The following is a 12,952-nucleotide window of genomic DNA, read 5'->3' as shown; positions in this document are numbered from 1 at the left end:
GATACCAAGAGAATGAAGACAATTTGATAATAGGAGTAAATTAGAAAGTTGCTTAAAATTGCATGCTCTATCTGAATCATAAAAGAAAAAAAAATGGGTTTAGTGTCCCTTTAAATTCAATCTACAGGCGACTAAGGATTCTCATCAGTCTTCTGCCCTGTTTGTTTCTCTGGGAAACGTAAAGGTCAGAAAGATACTGCTACTTCTTTATTTCTGGTTGAGAAGTATTATTCGTCTGGCGTATGAGACTGCTGGACAGCAGCCTCCTGAGAGAATTACAGCTCATTCCACAAAGGCTGTTTCCTCTTCTTGGGCTTTCAAAAATGAAGCTTCTGTGGAACAGATTTGCAAGGCTGCAACTTGGTTTTCCTTACATACTTTTCTTTCATGTAATTGGCAAGAGTCCATGAGCTAGTGTCATATGGGATATACAATCCTACCAGGAGGGGCAAAGTTTCACAAACCTCAAAATTTCTATAAATACACCCCCTCACCACACCCACAATTCAGTTTTACAAACTTTGCCTCCTATGGAGGTGGTGAAGTAAGTTTGTGCTTGATTTCTTCTATGATAAGCGCTTCTAAGCATTTTGAAGCCCAGTTCGTCAGTGTTCGTCAAAAGGATGTGAAGGGAGTATCGCCTATTGATGTTATGGTTTTCCTCGTGGGAAATCTTCAAAGGTTCTCTGTTATCGGTCGTAGGGATTCATCTCCTACCTCTCTTCTCAGATCGACGATATACTCTTATATACCATTACCTCTGATGTTTATTTTTTCAGTACTGGTTTGGCTATCTGCTATATGTGGACGGGTGTCTTTCGGTAAGTATGTTTTTTCTTATTTAAGACACTCGCAGCTATGGTTTGGTGCTTTATGTATTTATATAAAGTTTTAAATATATGTATTTTACTTATATTTGCCATGAGCCAGGTCTATGTATATTTCCTTTTGCAGACTGTCCGTTTCAGTTTGGGAAGCATGTTTAGGAAGTTATTTCTCTTAACTGGGGTATAGTCCTTTTTTTTTTCAAATTAACAGTTTTTTCTTTTGCGGGCAAAATTAGGCTCGCGAGGGCGCAAAATGCTGTTATTTATTCGTCATTTTTGGCGCAAGAAATTTTTCGCCGCAAAGGTACGTCTTTGACTCAAGTTAGTCATTTCCAGCGTCTTAGTTGACGGCAGGTTTTCCTTGCATGAGGTTGCATCTGTTATGATGCGAGTTGCGTGATTTCCGGATGTTGTTGGTGCCAAAAAAAGTCACTTCGTATTGCGTCGTGCATCATACTTGGCGCTAAAAAATTTAGTTTATTTTTCACCCCACTTCATATGTGCTTCTTGCCTTCTATATACTCAGAGGTCCATGCTGTTTTCTTTTTTTTCGCATTACTGAAACTGCCATATAAGGAAATTGTAAATTTTGCTTTAATGTTGTTTTTCTTTTACATTTTGCAAGATGTCTCAATCTGATCCTGTTTCAGAAGCAACTGTGTTGGAACCCTGCTGCCTGATCACAGTTCTACCAAAACTAAGTGTATTTGTTGTAAGTTAGCTGAGATTTTATCTCCAGCTGTAGTATGTAACATTTGCCATGATAAGATTTTGCATGCAGAAAACGTTTCCATCCGTACTAGTACAGTTTCTGTTGTTCCTTCAACATCTTATGTACATGATATCCCTGTTGATATGAAAAATTATATTGCTGATGCAATACAGAAGGCTTTGTCTGCTATTCCACCTTCTAATAAACGTAAAAGGTCTTTTAAAACTTCTCATACATTTGATGAAATTTCGAATGACCGACAACATACTGAAATATCCTCCTCTGATGAGGATCTCTCTGATTCAGAAGATCCTACCTCAGACATTGACACTGACAAATCTACTTACCTTTAAAGATTGAGTATATTAGTTTCTTATTGAAAGAAGTGTTGGTTACTTTGGATATTGAGGAGTCTAGTCCTCTTGATATCAAAACTAGTAAACGTTTCAATTCTGTTTATAAACCTCCTGAGGTTTTTCCAGTTCCAGATGCTATTTCTGATGTGATTGCTAAGGAATGGATTAAGCCTGGTACTTCTTTCATTCCTCCTTCTAGGTTTAAAAAGTTGTACCCTTTGCCAGCGGCTAGATTAGAGTTTTGGGAAAAAGTCCCCAAAGTTGATGGGGCTATTTCTACTCCAAACGTACTACTATTCCTATGGAAGACAGTACTTCTTTTAAAGATTCTTTAGATAGGAAACTTGAATCTTATCTAAGGAAAGCTTATTTATATTCTAGCTATCTTCTCAGGCCTGCCATTTCTATGGTTGATGTTGCGGCTGCATCAACCTTTTGGTTGGATAGCTTAGCGCAACAGGAAACAGATCTTGATTTGTCTAGCATTGTTTGCTTCAACATGCTAATCATTTTCTCTGTGATGCTATTTTTGATATCATCAAAATTGATGTTAAATCTATGTCTCTAGCTATTTTAGCTAGAAGAGCTTTATGGCTCAAATCTTGGAATGCTGACATGGTATCTAAGTCTAGATTACTATCGTTCTTTCCAAGGTAATTTATTTGGTTCTCAGTTGGATTCAGTTATTTCAACTATCACTGGAGGGAAGGGAGTTTTTTTGCCTCAGGATAAAAGATCTAAGGGTAAATCTAAATCTTCTAATCATTTTTGTTCTTTTCGACAGAACAAGGAACAGAAAACCAATCATTCCTCTAAAGACTCTGTTTCCAATTGGAAACCTTCAAGTTGGAATAAATACAAGCCTTTTAAGAAACCAAAGCCCGCAAGCCCCCAAGTCTGCATGAAGGTGCGGCCCTCGATCGAGTTCAGCTGGTGGGGTGCAGATTCAAATTATTCCAAGAAGTTTGGGCAGATTCCATTCAAAATCAGTGGATTCCGAGTATTGTCTCTCAAGGGTATCAAATAGGATTCAGAGTAAGACCTCCTGTGAGAAGATTCTTCTTCTCTCTCACGTTCCAGCAAATCCGGTGAAGCCTCAAGCTTTTCTGAAGTGTGTTTCAGATCTAGAGCTTTCAGGGGTAATCATACCAGTTCCGTTCCAACTTTCAAGATGGTGACTATGAGGACTATTTTCCCTTTTGTTCAGCAAGGTCATTATATGTCGACGATAGACTTACAGGATGCATATCTTCACATTCCAATTCATCCAGACCACTATCGTTTTCTGAGATTCTCTTTTCTAGACAAGATTTGTTGCTCTTCCATTTGGCCTAGCAACAGCTCCAAGGATCTTTTTGAAGGTTCTCGTGCCCTTCTATCTGTAATCGGAGAACAGGGTATTGTGGTGTTTCCTTATTTGGATGATATCTTGGTACTAGCTCAGTCTTTATATTTCTTTCATGTAATTGGCAAGAGTCCATGAGCTAGTGACGTATGGGATATACATTCCTACCAGGAGGGGCAAAGTTTCCCAAACCTCTGCCTATAATACACCCCCCACCACACCCACAATTCAGTTTTACAAACTTTGCCTCCTATGGAGGTGGTGAAGTAAGTTTGTGCTAGATTTCTATGTTGATATGCGCTTCTCTGCTGGCTGAAGCCCGGTTCCTCTCAGAGTGCAGTGAATGACAGAGGGATGTGAAGGGAGGATTACCTATTGAATACAATGGTCATCCTAATGGGGATCTATTTCATAGGTTCTCTGTTATCGGTCGTAGAGATTCATCTCCTACCTCCCTTCTCAGATCGACGATATACTCTTATATACCATTACCTCTACTGATTCTCGTTTCAGTACTGGTTTGGCTATCTACTTTTTTTTCTTTTATTTAAGACACTCTCAGCTATGGTTTGGCACTTTATATGTAAAGTTCTAAATATATGTTTTCTACTTATATTTGCCATGATTCAGGTTAATTAGTATATTTCCTTTTTACAGACTGTTAGTTTAATTTTGGGAAATGCATATAAAACCCCCCCCCCCAAAAAAACAACCATTTTTTCTTACCTTAAAATTTTACAAATTGACTTTCTTTTCTAAATTGTGGGCTGTTAGGCTCACGGGAGCGCAAAATGCTATAATTTATTGCGTAATTTTTGGCACGAGACTTTTTTGGCGCGAGAATTACGTTTGTTGACGTAATTTCGTCATTTCTGGCGTCTTAGTTGGCGCCGAGAATTTTCACGTAGTTGCGTCATCTATGATGCTTGTGTTTGTTGCAGACGTTCTTGGCGCCAAAAAATATTTTGTCAGTTGTAGGCGTCATACTTTTGGCGCCAGATTTTTTTACATTATTTAAGTCCTTATTTAATTTTGCTTCTGGTTTCCAGAGGCTTATTTTGTTTGCATTTTTTTCCCATTCCTGAAACTGTCATAAGGAAATTGATAATTTTGCTTTATATGTTGTTTTTTCTATTACATATTGCAAGATGTCTCAATCTGACCCTGTATCAGAATCTACTTCTGGAATCCTGATGTTGGTTCTACCAAAGCTAAGTGCATTTGTTGTAAACTTGTGGTAACTGTTCCTCCGGCTGTAGTTTGTTAGTTGTCATGATAAACTTTCAAAAGCAGACAATATTTCCATTAGTAGTAATCCATTACCTGTTGCTGTTCCTTCAACATCTAATGTTCAGGATATTCCTGTTAATGTGAGAGAATTTGTTTCTAATTCTATTCAGAAGGCTCTGTCTGTTATACCACCTTCTAATAAACGTAAAAGGTCTTTTAAAATTTCTCATAAATTCGATTAATTTTTAAATGACCGACAGCATTCTGATTTATCTATCTCTGATGAGAATCTATCTGGTTCAGAAGATTCTGCCTCAGATATTGACACTGACAAATCTTCAAACTTATTTAAAAGGGAGTATATTCGTTCCTTATTAAAAGAGGTGTTGATTGCATTAGATATGGAGGAGACTAGTCCTCTTGATATTAAAACTAGTAAATGTTTAATTTCGGTTTTTAAACCTCATGTAGTTATTCCAGAGGTTTTTCCAGTTCCTGATGCTATTTCAGATGTAATTTCTAGGGAATGGAATAGTCTGGGTACTTCTTTTACTCATTCAAGGTTTAAAAAACTGTATCCTTTGCTGACTGATAGATTGGAGTTTTGGGAAAAGATCCCCAAAGTTAATGGGGCCATCTCTACTCTTGCAAAACGTACTACTATTCCTACGGCAGATAGTACTTCTTTTAAAGATCCTTTAGATAGGAAGCTTGAATCTTATCTACGGAAGGCTTATTTATGCTATTTCTTTGGCTGATGTTGCTGCGGCTTCAACTTTTTGGTTGGAAACTTTAGTGCAACAAGTACCAGATCATAATGTGTATAGCATTGTTAAGCTAATTCAACATGCTAATAATTTAATTTGTGATGCCATTTTTTATATCATTAGAATTGATGTCAGGTATATGTCTTTAGCTAGAAGAGCTTTATGGCTTAAATCTTGGAATGCTGATATGACTTTTAAATCAACGTTGCTATCTCTTTCTTTCCAAGGTAATAAATTATTTGGTTCTCAGTTGGATTCTATTATTTCAACTGTCACTGGGGGGAAGGGAGCCTTTTTGCCTCAGGATAAAAAATATAAGGGTAAATTTTGGGCTTCTAACCGTTTTCATTCCTTTCGTCAGAATAAGGAACAGAAACCTGACCCTTCCCCTAAAGGAACGGTTTCCAATTGGAAGCCTTCTCCAGTCTGGAATAAATCCAAGCCTTTTAAAAAATCAAAATCAGCCCCCAAGTCCGCATGAAGGTGCGGCCCTCATTCCAGCGCAGCTGGTAGGGGGCAGACTAAGATTTTACAAGGATGTTTGGATTAATTCAATCCAAAATCATTGGATCCAGAACATTGTTTCTCAAGGGTACAGAATAGGTTTCAAAGTAAGACCGCCTGTGAGAAGTTTCTCTCACGCATTCCAGTGAACCCAGTAAAGGCTCAGGCTTTTCTGAAGTGTGTTTCAGACCTGGAGTTATCTGGGGTAATTGTGCCAGTTCCTTTTCAGGAACGGGGTCTGGGGTTTCAAATATGTTCATTGTTCCAAAGAAGGAGAATTCTTTCAGACCAGTTCTGGATCTAAAAAGTTTTAATCGTTATGTAAGAATACCAACATTCAAGATGGTGACTATAAGGACTATTCTGCCTTTTGTTTAGCAAGGGCATTATATGTCCACAATAGACTTACAGGATGCATATCTTCATATTCCGATTCATCCAGACCACTATCAGTTCCTGAGATTCTCTTTTCTAGACAAGCATTACCAATTTGTTGCTCTTCCTTTTGGCCTAGCAACAGCTCCAAGGATCTTTTCAAAGGTTCTCGGTGCCCTACTCTCTGTAATCAGAGAGCAGGGTATTGCAGTGTTTCCTTATTTGGACCATATCTTGGTACTTGCTCAGTCTTTACATTCTGCATAATCCCACACGAATCAACTAGTGTTGTTTCTTCAAAGACATAGTTGGAGGATCAATTTACCAAAAAGTTCCTTGATTCCTCAGACAAGGGTAACCTTTTTAGGATTCCAAATAGATTCAGTAGCCATGACTTTGTCTCTAACAGACAAAAGACGACTGAAATTGGTTTCAGCTTGTCGGAACCTTCAGATTCAATCATTCCCTTCAGTTTCAATCATTCCCTTCAGTAGCTATGTGCATGGAGGTTTTAGGTCTCATGACTGCAGCATCGGTCGCGATCCCCTTTGCTCGTCTTCACATGAGACCTCTTCAGCTTTGTATGCTGAGCCAATGGTGCATGGATTATACAAATATATCACAATTAATATCCTTAAATCCCAATATTCGACTATCTCTGACTTGGTGGTTAGATCACCATTGTTTAGTTCAAGGGGCCTCTTTTGTTCGTCCAACCTGGACTGTGATCACAACAGATGCGAGTCTTTCAGGTTGGGGAGCTGTCTGGGGATCTCTGACAGTGCAGGGGGTTTGGAAATCTCAAGAGGCGAGATTACCAATCAATATTTTGGAACTCCATGCGATTCTCAGAGCTCTTCAGTTTTGGCCTCTTCTGAAGAGAGAACCGTTTATTTGTTTTCAGACAGACAATGTCAATCATCAAGGTGGGACTCACAGTCCTCAAGCTATGAAAGAAGTATCTTGGATACTTGCATGGGCGGAATCCAGCTCCTGTCTAATCTCTGTGGTCCATATCCCAGTTATAGACTATTGGGAAGCGGATTATCTCAGTCACCAGACTTTACATCCGGGAGAGTGGTCTCTTCACCCAGATGTGTTTTTTTAGATTGTTCAGATGTGGGGCTTCCAGAAATAGATCTGATGGCTTCTCATCTAAACAGGAAACTTCCCAGGTATCTGTCCAGGTCCAGGGATCCTCAGGCGGAAGCAGTGGATGCATTGTCATTTCCTTGGAGTTATCAACCTGCTTATATCTTTCCGCCTCTAGTTCTTCTTCCAAGAGTGATTTCCAAAATAATAATGGAGCGTTCATTTGTTCTACTGGTGGCTCCAGCATGGCCACACAGGTTTTGGTATGTGGATCTTGTTCGGATGTCCAGTTGCCAACCTTGGCCACTTCCGTTAAGGCCAGACCTTCTATCTCAAGGCCCATTTTTCCATCAGGATCTCAAATCATTAAATTTGAAGGTATGGAGATTGAACGCTTAGTGCTTAGTCATAGAGGTTTCTCTGACTCAGTGATTAATACTATGTTGCAGGCTCGCAAATCTGTGTCTAGAAAGATTTATTACCGAGTTTGGAAGACTTACTTTTCATGGTGTTCTTCTCATAAATTCTCTTGGCATTCTTTTAGAATTCCTAGAAATTTACAGTTTCTTCAGGATGGTTTGGATAAGGGTTTGTCTGCAAGTTCCTTGAAAGGACAAATCTCTGCTCTTTCTGTTCTGTTCCACAGAAAAATTGCTAATCTTCCTGATATTCATTGTTTTGTACAGGCTTTGGTTCGTATCAAGCCTGTCATTAAGTCAATCTCTCCTCCTTGGAGTCTTATTTTGGTTTTGAGGGCTTTACAGGCTCCTCCGTTTGAGCCTATGCATTCTCTGGACATTAAATTACTTTCTTGGAAAGTATTGTTCCTTCTGGCCATCTCTTCTGCTAGAAGAGTTTCTGAATTATCTGCTCTTTCTTGTGAGTCTCCTTTTCTGATTTTTCATCAGGATAAGGCGGTTTTGTGGACTTCATTTAAATTTTTACCTAAAGTTGTGAATTCCAACAACATTAGTAGAGAAATTGTTGTCCCTCCGTTGTGTCCTAATCCTAAGAATTCTCTAGAGAGATCTTTACATTCTTTGGATGTGGTAAGAGCTTTGAAATATTATGTTGAAGCTACTAAAGATTTCAGAAAGACTTCTAGTCTATTTGTTATCTTTTCTTGTTCTAGGAAAGGTCAGAAGGCTTCTGCCATTTCTTTGGCATCTTGGTTAAAGCTTTTGATTCATCATGCTTATTTGGAGTCGGGTAAATCCCCACCTCAGAGGATTACAACTCATTCTACTAGGTCAGTTTCTACTTCCTGGGCTTTTAAGAATGAAGCTTCTGTTGATCAGATTTGCAAAGCAGCAACTTGGTCTTCTTTGCATACTTTTACTAAATTCTACCATTTTGATGTTTTCTCTTCTTCAGAAGCAGTTTTTGGTAGAAAAGTACTTAAGGCAGCTGTTTCAGTTTGATTCTTCTGCTTATAATTTCAGTTTTTTTCATTATAAAGATTAAAACTTTTGATATGGGTTGTGGATTCTTTTTTCAGCGGAATTGGCTGTCTTTATTTTTATCCCTCCCTCTCTAGTGACTCTTGCGTGGAGTTCCACATCTTGGGTATTTTCTATCCCATACGTCACTAGCTCATAGACTCTTGCCAATTACATGAAAGAGAACATAATTTATGTAAGAATTTACCTGATAAATTCATTTCTTTCATATTGGCAAGAGTCCATGAGGCCCACCCTTCTTATGGTGATTATGATTTTTTTTTTGTGTAAAGCACAATTATTCCAATTCCTTGTTGATGCTTTTGCTCCTTTCTTAACACCCCACTTCTTGGCTATTCGTTAAACTGAAGTGTGGGTGTGGTGGGGGGTGTATTATAGGCATTTTGAGGTTTGGGAAACTTTGCCCCTCCTGGTAGGAATGTATATCCCATACGTCACTAGCTCATGGACTCTTGCCAATATGAAATAAATAAATTTATCAGGTAAATTCTTACATAAATTATGTTTTAGCTGAATCTCACACGAATCAACTAGTGTTGTTTCTTCAAAGACATGGTTTGAGGATCAATTAGGTTTCCAGAAAATGCAGTGTCCATGACTCTGTCCTTAACAGACAAAAGACGAATGAAATTGGTTTCAGCTTGTCGAAACCTTCAGTCTCATTAATACCCTTCAGTGGCTATGTGCATGGAAGTTTTAGGTCCCATGACTGCAGCATCGGACGTGATCCCCTTTGCTTGTTTTCACATGTGGCCTCTACAGCTTTGTATGCTGAATCAATGGTGCAGGAATTATACTCAGATATAAATATTGATATACTTAAATCCCAACATTAAACTCTTTGACTTGGTGGTTAGACCATCATCGTTTTATTCAGGGGGCCTCTTTTATTCGTCCTACCTGGACTGTGATCACAACAGATGCAAGTATTTCAGGTTGGGGAGCTGTCTGGGGATCTCTGACAGCACAAGGGGTTTGGAAACCTCAAGAGACGAGGTTACCAATCAATATTTTAGAACTCCGTGTTATTTTCAGGGCTCTTCAGGTTTGGCCTCTGTTAAAGAGAGAACCATCCATTTGTTTTCAGACTGACAATATCAAAACTGTGGCATATGTCAATTATCAGAGTGGGACTTGCAGTCTCCAAGCTATGAAAGAAGTATCTCGGATACTTTTTTGGGCAGAATCCAGCTCTTGTCTTATTTCTGCGATTCATATCCCAGGTGTAGACAATTGGGAAGCAGATTATCTCAGCTGTCAGACCTTACATCCTGGGGAGTGGTCTCTCCATCCAGATGTATTTTGTCAGATTGTACAGATGTTGGGTCTTCCAGAAATAAATCTGATGGCTTCTCATCTAAACAAGAATCTTCCCAGGTACCTGTCCAGGTCCAGGGATCGTCAGGCGGAGATGGTGGTGGATGCTTTAGCAGTTCCTTGGTTTTACCAACCTGCTTATATCTTTCCGCCTCTAGTTCTTCTTCCAAGAGTGATCTCCAAGATCATTATGGAACAATCGTATGTGTTTCTGATAGAATCAGCGTGGCCTCACAGGTTTTGGTATGCGGATCTTGTTTGGATGTCCAGTTGCCAGCCTTGGCCACTTCCTCTAAGACCAGACCTTCTGTCTCAAGGGCCGTTTTTCTATCAGGATCTCAAATCATTAAATTTGAAGGTATGGAAATTGAACGCTTAGTGCTTAGTCATAGAGGTTTCTCTGACTCAGTGATTAATACTATGCTACAGGCTCGTAAGTCTTTTTCAAGGAAGATTTATTATTGAGTTTGGAAGACCTATATTTCATGGTGTTGGAAGACCTATATTTCATGGTGTTCTTCTCATAAATTCTCCTAGCATTCTTTTAGAATTCCTAGAATTTTACAGTTTTTTCAGGATGGTTTGGATAAAGGTTTGTCTGCAAGTACTTTGAAGGGACAAATCTCTGCTCTTTTTTTTATTTCATAGAAGGATTGCTAAGCTTCCTGATATTCACTGTTTTGTTCAGGCTTTGGTTCGTATCAAGCCTGTTATTAAATCAATCTCTCCTCCTTGGAGTCTTAATTTGCTTTTGATGTCTTTGCAGGCTCCTCCTTTTGAGCCTATGCCTTCATTGGATATTAAACTACTTTCTTGGAAAGTTTTGTTTCTTTTGGCTATCTCTTCAGTTAGAAGAGTTTCTGAATTGTTTGCTCTCTTGTGAGTCTCCTTTTCTGATTTTTCCATCAGGATATGGCTGTTTTGCGGACTTCGTTTAAATTTCTTCCTAAGGTTGTGAATTCTAACAACATTAGTAGGGAAATTGTTGTTCCTTCCTTGTGTCCTAATCCCAAGAAATCTCTTGAAAGATCTTTGCATTCTTTGGATGTTGTAAGAGCTTTGAAATATTATGTTGAAGCTAATAAAGATTTCAGGAAGACTTCTAGTCTATTTGTTGTCTTCTCTGGTTCTAGGAATGGTCAGAAAGCTTCTGCCATTTCTTTGGCATAAAGCTTTTGATTCATAAAGCTTATTTGGAGGCGGGAAAGTCCCCACCTCAGAGGATCACAGCTCATTCTACTAAATCAGTCTCCACTTCTTGGGCTTTTAAGAATGAAGCTTCCGTTGATCAGATTTGCAAAGCAGCAACTTGGTCTTCTTTGCCTACATTTACAAAATGTTACCATTTTGATGTATTTGCTTATTCTGAAGCAGTCTTTTGTAGAAAAGTTCTTCAGGCACCTGTTTCAGTTAGATTTTTCTGCTAATGTTTTAAGTTTTGTTTTTTTATTTTTTAATTCATGAGAAGAACTTATTTTTTGTGTATTTATTTTTTTCAGCGGAAAATGGCTGTTTTTTTTATCCCTCCCTTTTCTAGTGACTCTTCTGTGGACTTCCACATCTTGGGTATATCTATCCCATATGCCACTAGCTCATGGACTCTTGCCAATTACATGAAAGAAAACATAATTTATGTAAGAACTTACCTGATAAATTAATTTCTTTCATATTGACAAGAGTCCATGAGGCCCACCCTTTTTAGGGTGGTTATGATTTTTGTATAAAAAGCACAATTTTATTTCCCGTTCCTCTAATTGTATGCTTTTTTACTCATATTTTCACCCCACTACTTAACTATTTGTTAAACTGAATTGTGGATGTGGTTTGGGAAACTTTGCTCCTCCTAGTATGATTCTATATCCCATATGTCACTAGCTCATGGACTCTTGCCAATTACATGAAAGAAATGAATTTATCAGGTAAGTTCTTACATCAATTATGTTTTTTTCTAAGGTTAGCACATGTCCCACTTCTCTACATCACATAACAAAAGTGGGAGTTTGTGTTTCCCTCCCAAAGTCTAGGTATTAAACGTGTAGCACAATTGAACATACAATGGAGTAGTTTTCTTCGGTAAATACAAGTGATGGTAGGGGTATCATTTAATAAGACTATAGCTAGTGTGAGCTTTAGCAATATGCCCATGGTTGTATCAATACATTTATTTATATCCTCCCAGTGGGGCTGAAGAAGGGGGCAAGACCACCAAATATAGGATATGGTTCCTGCTTCTCCACAGTGTCTCCAGCACAGAGAGGATGAACTGGGGAAAATGCTATGGAGGTGGTGGGGTGTTAGGTACCATCGGAGAAACAATTTGTAGTTCATTTCTACTATATTTAACAATATTGATGATTTTTTGTGTCTCAGTAAATATGTGATTCCATTGAGTGTCTGTTATAACAATGTCTTTTTCCTCTTTTATAATAAATGACAGTTTGTTTTTTAACACCAGGGAAGGAATCGCTTCATATTTTATAGATTATGGAGATGTGGGATCTAGTTATTAAGGGGTTGGTGCATAGCGCTTTAAGTGGGGTAAGGGGTCTAGTGAGATTAGTCTTATGAGGATTATTGAATATAGCATGTCTGATTTGGAAATATTAAATATATGAAGGAGCGCCCCAAGAGAGGCTAAAGTATACTAGAGAAAGTAGAAATAAGAATTAATAGATAATGGTGTCACAGATGTTACAGAATACTCATAGAACAAGTTAGTAGTATTAAAAAGTTTCCTAGCCTAAGAGAGGATAGAAACTGGAAATAACCTCAAAGAGAAAAGAACTAAGAAAATTGGATATAGCTTATATTGGCCCAGGTAAATATCTGTGTATAGATATAAAGTCTATAACAAGTGACGATATAGTGTGTCTAGGATGTGAGGGGAAGGTGTATAAATTGTATATAAATGGCGGTGATGCAATCTTAGAGGGGAGGGGGTCAAAAAGTAAAGTTCAGTGGTGTGTA

The sequence above is a fragment of the Bombina bombina genome, chromosome 2 (assembly GCF_027579735.1).
Source record: "Bombina bombina isolate aBomBom1 chromosome 2, aBomBom1.pri, whole genome shotgun sequence".
NCBI lineage: Eukaryota > Metazoa > Chordata > Amphibia > Anura > Bombinatoridae > Bombina > Bombina bombina.
This window is presented reverse-complemented; position numbering follows the sequence as displayed.